Raw genomic sequence first — 21,670 nt, forward strand, 5'->3', positions numbered from 1 at the left:
AAAGTATTCTGTCTTCTGAAGTGAGAATCTACCTGTCAAATATTGTCATGTTTAGACAATAGATAGACAATGGACCATTAGATCTCCAAATGTGTTGATTATAGCTTTGTCACCTTACACACGACCTGGAGAGAATTCTTTAACATTCAGAGCTGATTAATTTGAAGCAAGCTTCAGACAAACCTTTTTTTCTGAATTGATTTAATATGGACTTGGTGAGAGTCAACATGGACAAGGCGAGTCTAGGAGTTGGAGTTGTGCCCGGTTGAAAACAGTTTCTTTATTGTGAATGAAAGAATTACTATACACCCCCCCCACACACACACAAACTTTAATATGACATAAAATTAGAACGTAATTTGCTTGCTTCAGCTGAAAAATTTGGTGATTTTATTTTTTCTCATTTCTCATTTGAAAATATTTGAACATTTCAGATCAAAACAATTGACAGGTAACTATATATTTCAAGTCACTCGTAAAATGGAGAAGTACAGATATTCAGAAATGTTAATCAGTATTAACTTAAAATATAAGCAGGTGGCAGAACGATAAAGTGAGCATGTTACTTGATTGCTTTTGCCAAAGATGGTCTATAGAAAGATATTGAGTGAGTAGTATATAATAAGGGTGGTCAAACGTTTTCAAAAGTAAACTTGTGGTTTGGTTGTTGCAGTAAGAGAAGACCTCAGAAGACCTTATCAAAGGGACCAGTGTGTGGTGTGTAACTCTTGAAAGCTGCCTGAAGACGAGACTGAAGATATCCAAGTGATTAAAATGTGTCAGAAAAAGACATAGAGAGATTTTAGTGGCTAGGTCCATTTACAGTCACAATCATGCAAGCATTTTTCATTTGATTTATATTTTACACGAACTGAGTGATAAATAAATACAAGAGGGGCATAAGTTATACTGACTGAGTACTGTACAACCGTGTTTGAGCAAGGACAATCCCAAAGATCTGCATACCCAAAAACTCAGGACAGCCAACAAAGTCAAGTCCAGGAGGCTCTGTTACAGGCCTTTTCAGAATATACAACATAAGACCATTCAAAAACACATCCCTGCATAGGCCCTTTTGATATCAAAAGCATAATTTCACCCATGTGAGATTGTGCAGACCCTTCACCAGTAATGCCATAATTAGGTAATTAACACCCAGTGAGGCTATTTACAATAATTAGAGGACTCTAGTAGCAGACCTTCTGTAACTGCAGCCCCTTCTTCATCCAACCTGCAACAAACTGCTAAGGGGTCCGGAAAGTGACTAATGAAGTGAGGGTCCTATTTAAACATTAAGCAAATTGTAGTAAATTCTCTATCTGTAAAGTTGATTGAACACTTATGGTACAGTACATATCTATGGGTGCTGGAACTTTAATCAGCAAAATAAATGTATCTGTGGCTCTGAGTTGAAAAGAAACAGAATCTAAGCTGTTATTTTTCAGAGTATAGGTGAAATGATATGCTTTGCTTCTTATATTCACAGCCATTTATCAAAGCAAAAGTGATTGATGAGCTGCTAATACAGTATGTGTCCGGCATACCTAAACAGACAGACATGACAACAGACTCATGAAGATGAAAAATTAAACAATGCAAGTTGAATAAAATAGTTTATTTTCAGATATCCAATGTGTGAGTGCTTTTAGGTCATATTTAAAACACAAATGATAAAAATGAAAAATTAAAAAGCATTATAAATGCTCTTATCACTTGGCCGTAATGGAAAAAAACAGTGTAGGACTATTAGTAGTAAAACATATCGGTCATCAAACTTAACTTCTGAGCAGTACTGCTGTAGACAACAGAAGCATTTAAGATCTAACACATTTATGAGTGGTGATAAATCGATCTAGTTGTCAGTTTGACTTTAGATACTATGAATTTACAGCAAATTAAAATTGAACTCCTTGCTGGCTTAGAACTGTAGGAATCTGTTTCCTCTGGGGACTTTGAATCATATTGAATAGCATGATCTACGCCAAGAATTATATTAAAGTCAGCAGTGATTAAAGATGTAAAATTCCATAAAGTGTGAACCTTACCTGAAGTGTGAAACCTTTGATCTTGATGAATAGGCTGCAGTTGAGGAGTGGAACATTTCACTGCTGTTGTACCCATGCATGTTTATGAAGAAAAAAAAACATTTTAAAAAGCCTGCACTCTCTATAGTCTCATCACTGAGACAGGGCACCTCTAAAAACATTAGAATTATGGAGGGATTTTCATTGTCACAAAATGTTACCTATTACTATTAGCTGTTAGGCAAATAAAGACATGGAAGGCTTTGCTGTATAGAGAACCCCTCAACCTTTAGAAATCACAGCGGTTGGTTAAAATAACAGACTTTACAGCCAGATTCATTGTAAAACGGCCATGGTCTATGCAAAGCATGTCTTGTTTTGGAAAAAAAAGAGAATATATTACAAACACATTTTGCAGATACCACCGTGTCTGTTGCTGAGAGTTGTATATGTTCGTTTTATGAGAAGAAGATCATATGGTGTCCATAAAAACTTCAAAACCTGCACATCTATATTTTTTCACATGTGACATGGCTACAGCCAAGGGTATTAAACTGTCACTGCTAAAGAAATAAGAACCATATTTGATATCTGGGCGGTGATAACTTTGAATATAAAAGGTTTTCATTCTGAACGGGCTTAAAATTTAGCAATAAATGGTCTTTTTATGATGAAACCATGGCTGTAAAACTAGCAATTCATGGACTTAAGCTTTAAGGTCTATTAATGAAGGAGATAAGGACATGTTTAACAGAAAGGCGAAGAAGCTCACTGGGCTGTGGTCAGGGCAGTTTAGGGAGTATGTGATGAAGACACTTAAGATTACCGCTTAAACAGAAAAACAGAAATGACATGACCAGATAAGAAAGACTGGTCATGTAATTACATTGCATTCCAGTTAGAGGTTACTTATCTCTATTACCATGCCAATCACAATGACTCCAATTAACAAATAAAGATAGACAAAAATAGAATTTAAGACAAGTAAGAACATAGGAAAGGTTACAAACACAAGGAAGCCAGTCGGTACCTGTAGCCTATTTGGTACTCAGTAGCTGATCAATCCGTGGGTCTCATCCATTTGTTTCTTCAAAGAAGCAAAAGCACATAGGCTTCAATAAAATGGCTGAGTAGCTTGTTTCATACAACTTCAACTCCGTTTTATTGTCTTAAATGCACTTCCACATACAGTCCAGTAGTTCCCACTTGTGTCCTTTAGATCACGTTTTCTGTTTATTCTGAAGACGTCCACTGGGTGGACTTTCTTAATAGCTTTGAAATATTTTGAGCACTTGATTCTGTCTCTTCCCTCATCTTCTCTTTACTACAGGACAGTACTCTAAGCCCAGGAATGTCTTCTGGTTGCTCTGAACTGATGATTGAGCAAAATAAAATGTTTGTAATATTGTGACAGAAATTGTGCATAGTGTCTGAAATAAGGTCTTAATTGTACATTTTATAAATTTAGCTTAACATCACTTGTTTAAAATTCTACACTTACAACTATTCAATATGCACTAACATTTTATTTGCATGTTATTGATTCCCCACATAAACACAGTAAATGGCTTTTAATTTGAGATTTTTTTTACCGTTTTACTACCAGTAACACTTCACTTGTCTAAATGTCACAAAGTTTAAGTTGAATTATATCTAAATTATTTTGAATATCGTTTACTGAATCTATATTGTTTTGCTAATTCTCCTATGTTGGTATAATATACAAATATAACTGGTTTACTTATCTTTATCAGAATCTAGATAACTGCTATAAATAGGAAGACCAATGGTCCTAGTACAGATTTGTGGTACTCCACTACATACTTTTTAGCAATTACCCTTTATTGGTCAAAAAACTTGAACAAGCTGGTTATGCAGCCTTTTCTAAATTCATGTGAACTACCTCCTGGAACCTTATTTTCATATATGCGATCCTGTAGTAATTCTCATTATTGTTTCTATAACCTTACATTTAACATAACTCAGTCTTAATCACCAAGTGATGGAATAATGGTTAAATAGGTTAAATAACTCCAGTATACTGTACATTTAATTGAGTTACAAATATGCCCTTTTCATTCTTTTAAATGATTTAAAATAGTCAAATATTTTTAAGTGTCCATCTACTTTAAATTACTCTGATGTTTTGACATTATTCAAAGGCAAACAGATTATCGAAGGAATGTTGTCTTTTTTTCCACTTCAATAATCTAAAACCAATATATTGTGTACGATCAAACTCAAGTCCACTGTCTCAAGCAGATGGTGACTTGGTTTTACATTTCTTGGATTACATGTCCTCACAAGAGGACAATTTCAGAATGTGGTTTAGACATCTGTAATTAGAGGCTCTAAATAAAAGCGTGCTGTGCACAGGCCAGTTTATAATTTACTTACTAGTGCCCACTATACTTCCTGAGCTGCTGCACTACTTCAAAGTCATATGAGCTTTTTTATAGAAGAAAACCGGGTGATATCATGCTTTTTAGTTTGGTATTGTGATCCAGACACTGGTGAGGTTCAGGACAGGTTCTAAACGTTATGAAGTAGTAGGGTACTCCAGTTCCCAATATGGTAGTTGTATCCACTATGGTATGGTAGTAGTATATAGCTACTGTATTTACAATATGATATATTCAGTATGTGCTGTACTTCATTTTCTGTACATTTGTGTTCAATAGCAGTAGTCCAGTAGCAGTAGTATATAGCCATGCACAATATGTTATATTTAATATGTACTATACTTCTCCATCGACATTTGCGTTCGCTAACAGTGGTCCAATAGCAGATTTTTCCATTTGGCTTATTGTAGAATTATGGCACCACCAAACTCGAATTACTGCTTGATTAACTCTTACTTAAATTAGTAACTATAGTTATTTATGCAACTGCAGGAGTACTGAAGACCAGCACAGGAATAGATTAAAATTGTTTCCACCCCAATAGGGCCCATTCAGCTTTTTTAATACTTGGTAGCAGTTTGGATGGATCATGTAGTGAACTATCTATGCAACCATCCACATTCTAACTGCTTTATCCAATACAGGGTCACAGGAGGATACTCTCTGGATGGGATGCCAGTCCTTCACAGGGCACACACAGACACAAACACACACACACACACATTCACTCTAGAATCAATTTCCCAGAAGCTAATTAACCTACTAGTATGGCTTTGGACTGTGGGAGGAAACCAGAGCAACCGGCAAAAATCCACACAAACACAAGGAAAATATTCAATATGCCACTGCGCCACCATGCTCCTCTGTATTGACCTAGTTATAGAAAAAAAAACATTCACAGGAAAAGACGCTTCTTAAATGTCAAAATCTGTTTGATATTTTAGAAAAGAGAGCTTTGCTTGATCAAGGTTTTTTTACAGTCTCGAAAGACAAAAAACACAGCACCTGGAGCATGAGTGAGGATTAAATTCCTGCGAGTCGTGATCTCAAAGAGTCAATTCCTAAATAAAAAGAAAACAACAAAAAGAATAGCTAAAGTTAACTATTGCAAGTTTTTTTCCACACATTACCCACACTGAGGAAAAAGAAAGATTGAACTAAAGACGTTTTTGTTTTGTTTTTGACACTGCGAGCAGGTATGATATACAGAAGGTGATTGTGTGAGGTAATAAAATTCAGCGTAAAGACCATATAAAGGCTTTGCCTCTGACACACTCCAAAGAAGGATGTGCAGATCTTGTGTATTGAGAATTTATAGCTGACCTCTTTTATCTGACTCCATATACATTAATTGGATAAAGTGGATTTCCTCAGCTGCCAAAAATCATGTAGAAAGAGGACTTCAGGCACGTTTTGCTCATTTTGTTTTGGCTTAACTGTCACTTTCCTTAAAAAGAAATCTCTTATCTTCAGAAGATTAGTGTGGCAGAATAACTGAATGAAAGGGCTACATTTTGTAGGATGCTGTCTAAGAATTAGATGCGGCACATTTGTTAACTTCCTGTCATTGTGGTGCCTGCTGAATGTGCTTGTACACAACATCCCAGAAAAGATTTAAGCCTTCATTTGGACAGCTGGACTGTTTAAGACAGGGAAGCAGGAAGGGGGCTGCGGTTGTTCAATAAATTTTACAGAGGACTTCTCTGGGGGATGCTTATATCTGTGTAATGCATTTGGAGACGTCCTGTTACATGCATTATCGGTTTTCATTGTAAATCATGACTGTGCTACATGCTTTAGGAGTCATTTCGCTCACAACTCGTCCATTTTTCTTCTAGTGCAACTTCACATTTTATTTCTGTAATACAGTAAGGGATGATCTAACCCTGCAAGCGACCTCAACAGTAATCTGCATATGGCTCCACCACTGCGGGTATAGTTTCATCTGAGCCTTTGAACTATGTACCAGTTATGGTTCTCTTAAATATTACTGCAGTGCATTTGTCAAAAATGTTATTCTAATAATAATAATTTCTTACATTCATATGGGGCTCTTTAGTCCAAAGGATGCCAAAATGCTTTATAAATAGGATAGCACCCTCATCATCCACCCATGAAGCCACTTGGGTGATGCAGAGCCGTCAAAGTGTGTCAGCAGCCCCTCTACACATCAGCACATGTGTAGCACTGCAGGCAGAGCGATGAGGAACTGCTCCACCAGCTGAGTGAAGGGCGATCCTCAGGGAAGCCAGACTGTGCAGTCCCATAGAGGGATTTAGCCCGGACACCAAAGGAAAAACTTGCTCTCTTTCAAAACATTTAATGTTTCAACCCATCCGAAGGATGCCCATTCACCACTAAAAGCAAGAGGAAGCAATTTCAGTTTGTTTCAATACATGGTCCTGCTAATATGGTTGATAAAAATGAAAACCTTTATCTTTGGAGATCAGCAATCAAAGGATACGCAAAGGGCTCAGGATTGTGATGCAAAGGTTCTACTAAAGGTCAGCTTTTCATTGAAAGAGTGTATTTTGAAAGAAATATACATGCATTCATTATTAGATAATCTAAAGCAGGGTTTTGTCTTTTTCTTTGGTGTGGGTGGTGCAGCCCTTTTAGAAGTGGAATGGTAATGAATCAGAGATTGTAATTACAAAGAACTATGCTGAGCGAGCACATTTTTTTTTCTTTACATTAACTTCAAATGGATCCTTTTTAATTCAAAGGTTATTGGAAGTCTGTTTTATCGTGCCTTGAAGGTAAAGTGCTACAGTATATGGATTTGATTTTTTCAGATGTGTTTACCATTAAAAAAAAAAAAAGAAAATCGTCAGCTTTAAGTCCTGGGCAGCTGACATTATTTGTTATATACAGTATATGTGATATTGATAGAAATACATTTGATCAATATACAGTAGGCTGGCAGAGTGGTTCCACAGGATCTGTTACCAGTGAGGTTGTGGGTTCACCTCCAAGGTATGGGTAAACACCTTTTGTACCCACGAAGAAGGTACTTCATTCAAATTGTTTCAGCAAAATATGCAGCTGTAAAAATGCCAGCAGGTGCAAGTTATTTTGGATAAAAACATTAGCCCAATGAATTAGTTGAAGTATTTGTCTGTTTGCTTTGACAATCAAGTCTGAATTTATGGTTCATTGAATTAAAAGAAGGGGCACCATTTTCAAAGACAAACTGGTGCTGAACATCCTTTTCTGCCCGATTCTTAGAAACAGCCTAGAGTTTCTTATGAGAAGTCTTCTCTTGGAAGTAAATAGTGGAAAGTGCAGTATTTTACAGCTGTGAGGACACAAATCAGTAAGGTGTTTTTATCAAGGGGATTTATTGTCCTCTCTTCTGATGATATATACACAAAGGCCTAAATGTCCAGAGTTATTGGTTCGTTGGAGTATGACCTCTCACGACTTCTGTGTTTGGCTTCCTTTTCCTATATTCAATAATAAAAGCAATTCGGACCAAATGTAAGTCCTAAGCTTGTGTTTCTTTAACAAAAGACTTTGCAAGCCAGTGTTTTAAGACGAGGGGTGCAATAAAAGTCAAGTTCTTTATGGTATTGCAGAGGAGGCCTCTGATATACAGCAATAATGGGGATGACATCATGGCAGGGTCTGAGTCTTCTTTATTTAGAGTGGATGTACAGTATTTTCTTACATGGGTACCAAGAAACCTCTTCTGTGATGGTTGATTTCATTATGGCACCCTAAAGCAAGATAACATATGAGGTAGAGTGAGTTACATAGTGAATCACACAGCACAAACCAGTGTTTTCTGTCTTGTCAATAAGCCATGACCTGAGATGTTTCAGGTGTACAACTACAGAATCCCGTGAAATCAATGTCTTGGTGTACATGTATATAGTATCATATTCTAGCATACCACACTAGACTGTCCTTCTATCTTCTCACGAAAGAGAGAAGCCAATATTATGGGTTAAACTCTCTGAAATAGTGGCCTAAAAGCGTGGGAATTGTCCGGGCATGACATTTAACCCTTTCACATGACCGAACTAGATATTAGTTCACACAAGCACACAAACACACAAGCTGCTGTTTTATTTTAAGGTCCTTTTTCTCTTACCTATTGAGATTTCTATTTTTTACCTTTCAGTGATTTCTTAAAAAAACAGAACTTATTTTTTGTTCACCTATCGTTAAAAGCAGGTTTTTCTAGTTTTTTTACTGGATCACTCCGTCATGACACTTTCCATCTCTGTTACCCTGTGCCACTGACCCACAGCTGCAGATCCACTCAAGTTTTCCTCAGGAGATTTTGAATCTCTTCCTGGTAAGATGACTATTTAGTCCCATCAGTAACACTTTGGACACTTTGAGACAGGACGTTTTTTTAAGGTAATTTAAGCTAAAGATGTTTAAACTAAAAGAAATAAACCTTTCAGTGTAACTTTTTCGAGATCGTGATCATGATGCCTCACACGGCTTTAAAGCAAGAATTCAACTTAGCAAAGGTATAATCATTGGACACACTGATTTGTTTAAAGCATGTTTTATAAAGTAATGACTCGCCTTAAAGTGTTCTGTGAGTTGTGGACCTCCCTACTTTCCGATATGTTATGCTTTTTTTTGTGTGAAAGGAGATTTATTGTCTTCACATTTTTGTGTAATGCATCTAGTCAAAGGAACTGACTTAATGTTGAGTAGGATTAAGTTTACAGTATTCTGAACTATAAATTTCAAGCCCCCCCTGAACTCTTACAGACAGTGAGGTTTTATACCTCCCCATGGGACAGGAGGCTTTGAGCGAACAGAGAACTGGCCGCAGACTGGGAATGTAGCCCACAGTCCTGTCAGCCTGTGGCCAGGTGCTTAGACAGAAGGGGTTATTTTTAACTCGTAGGGTGAAGTGCTAGAGGTCCCCCCCCCGCCGATGAAGACACGCATTTGGTACACTAACCTATTGGTACACTATGGGGCGGAGCGGTGGCTCTGTGGCTAAGGATCTGCGCCTGTGACTTGAAGGTTGCCGGTTCAAATCCCGTGGGCCCCTGAGCAAGGCCCTTAACCCCAACTGCTCCAGGGGCGCCGTACAATGGCTGACCCTGCGCTCTGACCCCAAGCTTCTCCCTGTCTGTGTGTCTGTGTCTCCATGGAGAAAAGATGGGGTATGCAAAAAGACGAATTCCTAATGCAAGAAATTGTATAGGGCTAATAAAGAAATATTATTATTATTATTATTATTATTATTATTATTATTATTATTATTATTATTATTATTATTATTATTATTCAACCGCTGTGGCACCGCCACCACCTCTCTCCTCACCTTGTGGGTACTCCAGATTTGATGTTACAGAGTATTCCACTGATCAGCAGACGTGGATTGTCTTGTCTGGTCAGCTGGTCTCTCATGTGTTGTGAGGGGTGGACAACAAACTATGCAGCCATGCTATTGAAGACGAACCTCCCCGGCTTATTTCAGGAAAGGGCGTGGTTCTCGGATCGATTAGCTTCTAGCATCCAGACTTGCAAGATGCGCCGAAAGGCCCCCTCTTCGTTTTCTATACTCTGTTAGTGAGGACCGTTTAAGCTGGCGATGCCGGAGAATTTGAGAGGGCTGCAGACTTTTCTCTGGATAAACATATGGCTTCAGTTACTTGAAGAATAAGTGAATCAGGGAAGTGCCGTTATGAAGAAGTAAAAAGGGAAAGGATTATTTTGGAACAAGCCTTTGAAGAAGATACTGGACTTTTATTAAATAACAGCCACTTGTTAACATGGTGTATTAAAAAGGCCTGAAAAGGGCAGCAATTTTTTTTCTCATAGAAAGTCATAATTTACTCATTTTAGTGTCTTTTTTAGTGTCATAAGCTAAAATTGGCAGTTGTGCTGCAGCATAATGTACTTTAGCAGCACAGAGCAAAAAAGCTCTCCTCCTATCCACGACAAAATAAGTTTCTTCACTGAACCTAAACTAACCCCCTCCCCCTCTGCCCCCCACCCTTCCCACACACACAATCCAGTCCCTTGATTTTCTGCTGTTTCAGTAGTCTCTGTTTGACTTTCAGGAAGCATTAGTCAGTTTTCTTACACGTTTGAAGTTATGTATTTTTTTCCTCTCACGTAAGCCAGTTTATTCTCAAAAGCAGGGATTAAGTTGAGCTCCCCTCTGCTTTCTTTCAATCTCCTTCGTCATCCAGCCAACACTGTTGCTGTTTCTGTAATGGAGTCAAGTGCTGTGGCTTCTGTGCCACTGCAGAAGCACTCTTGGAAACTCACACAGGCAGGTTCTCCAAGTTTGCACTTTGCTTAGTTCATGTTTAAGCGTATTTGCTGAGGATTGAAGTGTTTTAAGGTAAATATTCAATCTATTTCAAACGCTCAAGCATTACTGACATTTTCAACATAGCTTTGGTTAATTATTTCTTCCCTGTAGTTTTTCAGACCCCGTGCTAACCCATTTGAACCTGTATAATGAACACTGATGCATGTATATGCATAAGAAAGTCACCATGTGGACCTTGTTATAAAGGTCCTAATTTGTTGAAATTCTAGCACCACAGGGAAAACTGTTATCATATTCTGTGTCAGAGGAAAGAGCCCACTAGTAATGTATTAAGTGTCTACAGATTTCCCTGAGGTTTTCTGGCACATTAAATGTGAAGGCTATCACGGTTAAGAACACAAATGGAGCTCCTTCAATACCTGCTCTGAAAAGGGGACAAATTCCACACACTGCTAGGTTCTTTACCTTCTCTCTCTCAGGACTTTCTCCCAGTACGCTGATAAGCCTGATATGCCTGTGAGTCTGCTGGCAGGCAGCGTGCTGGTAGAAGGCGGATCCCCAAGCTCTTGTCATCAGTTTTATTTTGGGATACTATCAGTGCCCCCATAAAGCAATAGGAGAAGCAGAAACAGCAGCAGCTGAAGCAGAGCCAGGAGGTTAAAGTCTGTCTCCCTGGGTCACAGAAACCTTTGTTTTTCCAACCAGCCTTCGGCTAATTTTCTCGCTGTTTGGAACTTGGCAGCTCTGTCTGCTCTCTCTCTCTCTCCCGCACTCTTTCTCCGCTCAGTCTTCTGTGCTGTGTTGCACTTAAAGCCAGACAGCAGATCCCTGTGGTTCAACTTGAGCCGTGTAGGTAGGCAAAGATTGAGATATGCAGGAGCGCTTTCTCCATGGAATCTGAGTCTTGGTAAGTGCAGAAAGCTCATTCTGTAGTTTGAAATGCTTGTCTGGAGAGGCTTTATTATTTTCCATATATTGTATGTGAACCTGCCAATGAACTATTATTAATTGTTTAGGTCTGTGTAGCTTAACTGACTATGCAAAGCAAGGTTAACCACAATGACTGTTCCAAAGGGAGTATAGAGAAATACCAGCAAATCCTTAGTGTTTCTTTGTTGCTTTTTGACTGGACTGGATCAACAGTCAAGTTACATACAAATGTCTGCATTAATCAAAACTCCAGGTTTAAATAGTTGCACAGCTAGTGAAGATGCCAGTGGTTCAAGAGCAAGTATTTAACTTTTATTTTCAGACCCCATTGTTCACATGTGTGACAATCAGCCTATAAAAATGAAACATAAATGCTATATGGCAACACATATTACTATGCTTACATTATCTGAAAGGACTGTTTATACAGAAGAAGTGTCTTGAGGAGTTTTGTGGTGGTACTGGATGACGTAGCTTTTCATTGCTTTTTGGTTTTTGTTTTTTTCACAATGAAAGAGTAGTATACTATGTTGTTTACTATGATAGTAATTAACCTTTTTAGAGCTGGAACTTTGTTTAAAAAACATGTCCAAAATAAATATATTTTTATACAGAATAGCATTCTGCTTTTTGACAGAGGTTTTTTGTTAGTTTATTGGCTCTGGCTAGGTTTCTGGACTTGAAAGTGAAACCTGGGAAAATACCTTCCAGTAAAATACTTAGCTGTGCAAATATTTGTCCCCTTTTGGATTACAGCATCAGGCAAATATATTAGTAATTAGATAACAGGCCAACCACATAGCTGCTCACTAAAATCTCTGGCTGCCAGCTGCTTATTATGGCTTGTGTAAGGTTAGCCACAGGTTTTATTGTCTTTTTAATTTTAATGGACATTACATTACGGAACCACAGAGCATGGATAACTACAGATACTTAAATGCATCTCATGGAAAGCAATCCATCTCATTGAAAGCAACTGAAACATGAGATGTATTTTCTTCAAATGTCAACACATCTGACCCTAAGGTCTTTGTCATCTGCGCTTGTAACAACAGTGGTTTAGAAATTAACTAGGATCAATCATCACTTTAGTTAACCCACTGTCTTGCATGGTGTTGTGCAGTGTTGTTTCATAGATTTCTTGGTTTCGTAGGTTTACTGATGGCTCATTCTCAGTGTGTCAGAATATATGTTTTATTGTAGCTTCCTACGGGCAGGGTGTGATTTCAATTATCTCCAAAAGGTGGGGGTCATAACTACGGGATTTAGCCTTACATTAAAGGCTTTTAGAACTTTAGAAAATGATACTCTACCTTTATTCTGCCAAGACTCCTTTTGTTCCATTGTTGCATATACTCAGAAACAATTGGATGTGTTTGCAAGAGGGATTTTGAAAGCATGTACAGTTGCCAAATGCTGTTAAATGATAAAACTGCCTGTTTATGAAGACATAAAGGGTTTATATAAATAACAAAAATCGACAATGGGATTGTATAATTCAGGCATTTTACAAAAGCTGACACTTATAAAACTAGTGTAAATATAGCTAGCAATCCCCAAATACTTTATCTTTAGGTATTTTATCCCAGAAAACTTTGTCTAATGTGAAATATGTCCCTTTGATAAATATGCATTTGAAGGTTTTCTGTCTCACTTCATTTAAAATTGTGTGTGTATAACATTCTGTACAGGCTGATTATTCTCAGGGAGTGATGTACTACTCTCTGGAAAAAAATGTTAATTGCCATAGTTTAGCTTTACGATGGATTTATTGAGAAGATTTTTTTTATTACAGTCTTCTGGTGCCATTTCTGTTATTATTCTGCATTTGTTCTTACTGGTGTTTTATCTGTTGCCTGCTGATGACTGACGAAGAACAATTTTGAAGGAATAAGTAAAGACCACCACAATGCTGAAAAGTAGAAAGAAAAACAATGTTTTAGCTGCTGAGACTTCTTCAGGTGTTAATACACATAATTGTAATTCCAACTAAAGTGTAATAATTCCTTACACTTATATTGCACTTTTCTGGACACTCCACTCAAAGCGCTTTACAGGTAATGGGGATCCCCTCCACCACCAGTGTGCAGCCCCACCTGGATGATGCAACGGCAGCCATAGTGCGCCAGTACGCTCACCACACACCAGCTATTAGCGGGGAGGAAAACAGAGTGATGATGCCAATTCATAGATGGGGATTATTAGGAGGCAATGACTGGTATGGACCAATTGGAAATTTGGCCAGGACACTGGGGTAACACCCCCATGTTTTTCGGGAAACACCCTGGGATTTTTAATGACTGGAGAGAGTCAGGATCTCGGTTACATGTCTCATCCGAAGGATGGCTCTTTTGCACAGTAGTAGCAGTGTCCCAGTCATTACTACTAGTAGTAGTAGTGTCCCAGTTATTATATTGGGGCATTAGGACCCACAGAGACCACAGGGTGAGTGCCCCCTACTGGCCCCACTAACACCTTTTTCAGCAGAAACTTAGTCTCCCATCCAGGTACTGACCAGGCTCACACCTGCTGAGCTTCAGTCAGTTGCCAGTTGTGAGCTGCAGGGTGACGTGGCTTCTACTCCAACCTCAGCAAGATTTTGGTCCCAAATGTCTTTATTGCAGGGGTCACTGAGGCAGCCTTACAATATTGTGATCAGCCACTTGGGGAATCCCAATCACAGCCAGTTAATGACATGACTGGGGCCCAAAACCGTGATCATAACACTCAGATTGCATGCATGACTGTAGCAGTGGAGCCCCTTGAGCAGGTATTCATCTTCACTTCGCATATCACAGAGACTCTGCCTAATTAAATGCTTCCTCTGTGTGATCATAGCTGGAGAAAGCCTGCCAGTATTATTTATCTGACCAGGGAGGGGATGTTCAGATTGGGGCAATGCATTATTTATACCACAATGATAAAGTTGTATTACAGTAAATTATACCATTGCATTGCGGTCAGTATTACTAATATCAGTATCAGCTCTGTAGTACTTTAATGTACTTTACAGAACTGAAAATGCTTCAGTCTGTGTTCTTGAAAAATGTTTAATACCAGGAAAGATAGCAGACCTTTCTCTTCTGGACCGTGTTCCCTTAATGTTATAAAACTGGCAAGCCAGTAGTACAGCAGCTCTTCATTTGCCGCGCGTCTGAACATATGCTTCGGAACAGGAGAGCGGTTTTGTGAAATCTTGGCTTTGCAGAACCTCTCCTCTTTGTGGGTTTCGTTTGTTCTGCAGCAGCTGCAGTTTTTTGAGAATGATTTACTCGTGATGTCACTTGCCAGTTTCCTCCCCTTTCTGAAGTGGAAGAGTTCGGCTGGAGGCGGTGTTTCTGGCTTCCTGGCCTAGCCTCCACGAGCGCTCCTCAGCGACTTCCCGTCTGCTGCAGCGCATTCCATGGCATAAAGTTGCAGCCGCTAAAAGCGTTTGTGGTCCGGGTGATTCAGACCCAGCTAGGGCTGATTTAATGGCGAAACAGTGGGTTTCTGTACCCTACTGTGTTAGAATAAGTATTCTGGGGTTGGGTGGTCAAGCCAAGCTTCCACTAGCTTAATGACTTGGATGCATGCGAGTTTACAGATGAATGCATTTATTTGTATTGTGACAAAAGGCTTCATCGATTGTCTGCCAAGTTCCTGTGATGCCAAGAAATGGCTCGTTAATTTTTAGATATTCAGTAAGCATTGTAATTAAGCAAAAAGGATAGGAAGTACACAGTCTTCTTTATAGTGCTTGGTATTTTTAGTATTTCAGTCCAGCCCAAATTCCCTGTTACAATTAAAGATGGGACCTAAACTTTATAAAGCAGTTGTTGAGATTCCTGTGGTTCCTGTATCGGTGTGGCCTGGCAGACTTTCAAAGCTTAATATGAGTATTTGGATGTCACTTGGAGAGAGGCAACATAACATTAAAGCAGCATTCTGCGTGTTTAACCATAAGGTTATCTGGTCTTGTATGCATACTTTCATGTTTCCGGAAGTTCAAATCATGAATGTGCGTCAAAACGTTTCTTAAAAGACAAAACATAATAGTTCGTTGACGACAAATCTTGCTCTCATCTGGATGTGATCATTTTCTTCTCCTCGTTTGTGGTGAAATTGTACCTTAGTCAATGACTGTTTCCATCAAACAAGCAAGTAATGCAGGGTCAAGCAAGGTTATGTTAATTCAGAAGGAGAACTAAAAGCTAATTCAGTGGTATGTGGACTTAAATAGAAAAATGCAGTCAGCCTTGTCTTGATCAGAGGTGTACGCAAAAGTAATGCTTTGTTTAACATAGAAAACATAATTATTTTTTACAACACCGCAGTTTTATTTAATGTATAATAACATCCTATCCATAAACAGGAATTTTGTATTTCATGTACAGTGTTATTTGATTCCTCTCCTGGTTGTTAGGAAACCAGGTAACTGCTTCTGTCTAATATTAATTTACACTTACTTTACGCAATGCTTGACAGCAGAACCGCCTTTATAGACTTCTAACTCTGTTTTGGCAAATATGAAGTTGAAGTTAGCAGCCACAGACAGTTTTATAATGTCTATGAGATTTCAGTTCCCAAAGCACCATTAACTATTTACTCAATGCATGTGCTTTTTGAAGAGGAAACATTTCCATAGCGATTGGCTCTTAAAACAAACAAACAAACCTGAGAGGTCTTCCTCACAAAGCTACCTACTTGGCATCTTGTTTCTGACAGAAAAGGAGAAGGCGATTGCTTTGCTGGAGTCGGTATCAATTCAAGTTGAGTCCGGTGGGCTGAGGCCTGCGGAAGAGCCCTGTAGTACAAAGAGAGACAGAAGTGGCCGAGCCAGCAGGACAAGGGGGAAAGAAGAGAGCCCTGCTGGAACTGAAACCCCCTACGGGGCACTGCATACAGACACAGAGACGCCATCGGCCACCACGCTGACTGCACCAGACGTTGATTCCAAAGAGGACAAGAGCAGCAGGAGGCAGGAGAGGCTCCTGGAAGAAGAATCGCGGAGGCCGCCCCGGAGGAGGACGCCTACAAATCCCCGGACAAGCCAGAGGGGCAGATGGAAGGATCAGACTGCTGGGTTGGAATGTTTTTCCCCGTTTCACCTGCGAGACTGGGAGCAAGTCCAAAATACTCCCTGCAGGCCCCAAACAATGAGGAACTACATTTAAGGAGAAATGAATGCCTCATGGACGTACATTAAATTTCTTGGGAGCTTAAAACATATGTTTTCCTAAGAAGAAGTACTCCTTAGGGATGAAAGCGTATTCTCTTAAGTGGAAAAGAGGGAGTTCATGCTGGAGCACGGGAGGAAAAGACAGGAAAGACTTGGCGGAACTCTAGAAGAGCTGCATCTTGTGCTCTCTTCCTGCTAACTTGTAATTCACAGTGGTGTCACCGGTTTGGTTTTCGGATGTGCCAGTTTGGCTGAAGTGGCAAATGCCACCTGCTGGCTTTTAGCTGGGGCTGTTGGAAGCTAAACTGGAGGTACTAGAGGAAGAAGGAAGCTTGCTGCAAAAAGTTGTCCAAGGTGCACCGTGTGAGCTGGACTGACCTAAAGGGTACAAGGCACAGTAGTGGAATGATTGGAGGTATTGAAAGTGAAGCTCAAGGCCTTGGCTCAAAGCTGCTACAGGCAAAAGCGAGAGAAAAGACGGATCTAGAAAAACAGCTGAAGAGGGTCTGCAAAAGTGGCAAACACCTGAAAGAGCCGTTGACGTGGCTGGAGCTCCAAAGTCAAAAAAGGCAAAGTCATTCCTATTCAAGGTTCAAAGATAACGGTTGAAAAAAATGAGATTGACTCTTCCTGTTTCCTCCTATTTCTTTACTCAGGTAAGAAGAGTGCAGAAAAAGAGAATCATGCACAGCCTAAGAGGGAGATGGGGGGTGACTTGGATGCCCACATCACAGTGGTGGAGATGAACAAAGCATCTTGGTTAATAAAGAGTGGTAAAATACTGGGACCAGAGGAATTCTACATACTTATGGAATACCTTTGCAGCTGCTCACAGTTGGAAAACCTGCAACATACTGTAGACTAAAGAAGGTAGCAGAGTCTATGGCAACAGACACCTGGGAAATTTAATTCCATAAGAAGCCTTAGTGAGCCCCTTCTCCCCCTTGTTATAAGCTGTGTTTCATAGCCCTTAGCAGAGGCAGTAAAGACCCAAACTCATGTGGAGTTCGGCTGCCCAGGGCAACTGGAGAAAACCAAAGATCTTTGTAAATGACGCAACGCTGTTCCTAAGCTTGGAAAGGAGCTTGCAGAGAGTACTACCAGTCATGGATCAGTTCTCTTAGGTCTTATGTTCTAACCCGGATCTAATTCAGCAGCCATTGCCAGGCATTGTAATACCCAGTCAGACCCAAGTTCCAACCCTTTGAAAGCGGTTCTTATTACCCATGAGACACCTGATCCAATAGTTGTATACTGGACCAAACCCAAAGAAACATGGATTCTGTATGCAGTAATAGTGATTTCAGAATAAGTATGTCTGTCTCTGTAACATTCCTTGGCCAGGTAACAATTTCAAGCAAATATTCAACTCTGGAAACCACAGGGCTTTCAGAACAACAACAAAGTGGTAAAGTGATATAAAGGCATTGATTAGGAGAAGAGTCTATAAGCATTACTCATGTCTTTCAGCATGATGAAGTTAATCATTAAGCAGTGGGAGGCACACAGGCATAGCCAAGATCATGCTGTTCTTCCAGACCAGTTTGAAAGAGTAATACAAGACTCCAAGTGAATCAAAGCCCAGTAGCTCTTTGAGGACCAAAGATGGAAACTACTAATGGCATTCCTATTTCTACATGACACTCTGAAGCTGAAAACTCAAGAAATTACAGAAATAGTCAGATATTTGTATCACACTTGATGGAAATGCTCATTGAATTATTGGTTATTCCATTAACTTAGGGCCTCTCAATCGACAAAGCTATAACTGAAATTATTGAATGGACTAATAAAAGTTTGTAATTTATAAACTGTGAGCTTTAGCGCTGTGATTATTAAGTTACATTTTTTATCATGAGTGCTTGAGAATGTTATAAAAGATATAGGTTGTTCCATCATGTTTGTTCGAAACAGAGAATCAAGGCCACATCTGTTTCTGTAAATGCTGCAAGGTTTTGAAATAGTGGAGCTGCCATGAGCTGATTCCTGTTTATTTTGGAAACCGGAGAAAATTATGGGCTATCTAATTTGTTGCCATGATAATTATGCATAATACCAGATCATTATGGCCTGATTAATATAAAGTTTTATAGACATAAAATTGCTTGAAAGAGATGAATACATTATCTTTATGATACTGGCAGCTGTTTGGTCTTTATTTCTCAGAGGTACATTGTGCTCGTTTCCTGCTCATGAGCACCTCTGTTTTTTCCCCTCATGTTCTTTTCCCTGGCTGTGATTTGCCTTTTTTTTAAGTTTCTATGTTTTTTTTAGAACACTGGGATATATGCATCTGTAACTACTGCAGTACAATGCATCTAAATTGCAATAAACAAGTTGCATTCCACCAAAGTCCGAAGTGAATTTATGAACATAAAAAAGGTCATAAATGGGGAGGAGTCAGTTCAGCCCACTTCACTCCTCCTACCATTTCTAGCAGGGCCACGAGGAGTCAGCCTCAACAGCATGGCTGTGTAATCTGTTCCCATCACCCATGACTAGTTTATTCCCAAACTTCTTCCTCATAACTTCAGCTTAAGCCAGTGAATACGTCTTTAATTGTTCATCCTAAATCAGCTGATTGGTTTGACAAAATTGGATACTTGCATCATTTAAATCCTTGAAGACTAAAGTTATTCCTTTATGACCTGCTTTGGAGACCAACAATTATCCTGATTATCTTTGTTTTTATCTGACAGCCCTTTATAATGCAGTGACCGAAACCGATACAATGTAAAATGCTAATATGACTTTCTTCTGTTTCAGTTGTGCATTGTTTCACTATGTATCCTTTAGGCATTTGCTCCTGTTAATACAGCAATCGAACAAGTTCTTTAATTACATGATGTCTTTTCTAATTCCATGCTTATCCTCATAGAAGCCTGCTTTTACACAAACGGCTTAACTCTAATTAATCTAAAACTTCATAGGCTCCAGACGTAAGAGTTTTTGGTCTGCAGTTACATTACATAGTTTTGTCCTACTTTTTTTTTAATAGTAGACAATCACAATTCTCCAATCAGTGTGTACAATTTCTTCTTGATTAACCAGTGCAATATTGAACTTAGCAGTCCATGAATTGCATCCCTTAGTGTTTTGACAGCTACAGAAAGAATGTCATCAGGTATTTGTGATGTATTTAATTGCTTCTAGCCTCTTGTATAGCTGGGCTTCTGTTTTGTTGAGGCTGTGCAACAGTAAAATAGATTATTTCAGCACAAGGTATATTATTAAAATGTTCACTGAATACAGTTTTTCTTTTTATCCATTATTTCATTAGCATATTTTATTTTTTATTCTGAGTTCTGAAATGTTTCACCTAAGACAGAAGCATTTCATATACCTCCCAAAAAAGAGTTATCACATGCTGTATAAATCTTCTGAGGCATGTATTTTAGGGTTATAGATCTTAAAGCTGTAATAATAATTGTGCTTACACAAAATCCAAAACCTGCTTCTTTGAGGCCAGTCTGGAAGTACCAGTTGCTTTTTGCAGCTATGATTCTTGAAGCACCATGACTGCAAATGGTCAGAACTTGCTTTCCTCATAAGCTTACAGTCGTCCGAGTCATCCGATGTTATTCATAATACAAGTCCCGCAGTATTTTGCTACAAGGTAGCGTCTCGCTCCTCTAACTTTTTAAAACACGTCTCTAGGGTCAGCGCTGCGCGGTAAACTGATACAGACTGGTGCTTGGACACTCATGTGCTGATAGTTGTGAAATCCTGGCCACAGCCTGCTTAGGTCACAACACAGACTCAAACCAGTGGCGTACATAACGAGAGCGACTCTTTAAAACAAGTCGTGTTCAGTCTGTTTTGAAACATAATACAACCTGGTGTGAATGACAGTCAGCTGGGAGGCGCGTTATGTATTAGAGGTTAAACATCCCCATTTTGTTTTCTTACATATTTATGTGACAGCAAGTTGTTCCCATTTTGATAGTCATTCATTTTGTGCGATAACATTCAAATAAAGTTACAGATACTCTAACGTAAACATTTGCAAATCTTCTACAGAATCGTTACTTACTGTATATCATGAACTCAAAGTGCCTTTTCTTCCCCCTGGCTGCCTCATTTTCCCTTTAACTGTTTTTATTAAATCAGTCCCAATAAGTAGTCTTCTCTGAGGCCAGTGGAGTGTGAAATTGTTTTAAAAACTCATGTGTGGCCTTTAAATTGGTTTCAGATGTGAACAGTGATAGTATATACACAGGTGAACTAATTAATTACATCTCCCTGTCTGTTTTCAATTAAAAGTATCCACCACTGTTAGTCAGTCAAACCATCTCCTACAGAATCAACAGTGTAGTGAGTTAAAGATGGTGAAAAAAAGGGTTCAGATTCACTAGGTACACCTTGTGTAACAGAACAAAGTTCGAGAAACCACGCCCATGAATAAGTGAAAGTTAAGAAAAGTGAAAGGGATATCCCCCGTTACGCTGGATTTTCCTTCTGGTGTAAATGCCTTGAATCATTGCCTTCTTGTGGCATCAATGTGGTGTTGTGGTTCGGGCTTTAGACCTGTAATCAGAAAGTTGTGGTTTCAAATCTTGGGTAGGAATGTTATTGTTAGGTTCACAAGCAAAGTACTTAACTTAAGATTGCTGCCCAGCTCTACAAAAGGTCCAATGCAAGCTGCCATTAGTCAAAGTGTCATTCAGATTAATTAATATGTAATAATTAATGTTGCCTAAAGGCTGAAACAGTGCGGGGAACACTATACAGGGTGAAGCACTTCCAACACAACAGTGGATTAACTAGTCCTTCTTTGGAGAGGGAAAGCTATTAAAAAGCAGATTTCAAGAATACACAACTAAATATTGGAATGTTTGTTTTCTTGAAATGGCCATAATGGTGTTGCCATGACAAAAGGAAAGGGGAAAACTCT

General features: G+C 39.0%; 1 protein-coding gene and 1 long non-coding RNA gene across 3 annotated transcripts in view; one reads left to right on the plus strand and one right to left on the minus strand.

Annotated features, from left to right (window-relative positions):
- palld (palladin, cytoskeletal associated protein) overlaps positions 1–21,670 on the plus strand; it is a 128,597-nt gene that overhangs the window by 20,351 nt on the left and 86,576 nt on the right. The window lies entirely within an intron of this gene.
- On the minus strand, positions 13,411–20,409 carry LOC138241299 (uncharacterized). Its single transcript, XR_011190528.1, has 3 exons — positions 20,214–20,409; positions 13,627–13,763; positions 13,411–13,527 (listed from the first exon to the last, which is right to left on the minus strand). It is a non-coding gene; the product is annotated as an uncharacterized lncRNA (long non-coding RNA).

This window comes from Lepisosteus oculatus, chromosome 1, assembly GCF_040954835.1.
Source record: "Lepisosteus oculatus isolate fLepOcu1 chromosome 1, fLepOcu1.hap2, whole genome shotgun sequence".
NCBI lineage: Eukaryota > Metazoa > Chordata > Actinopteri > Semionotiformes > Lepisosteidae > Lepisosteus > Lepisosteus oculatus.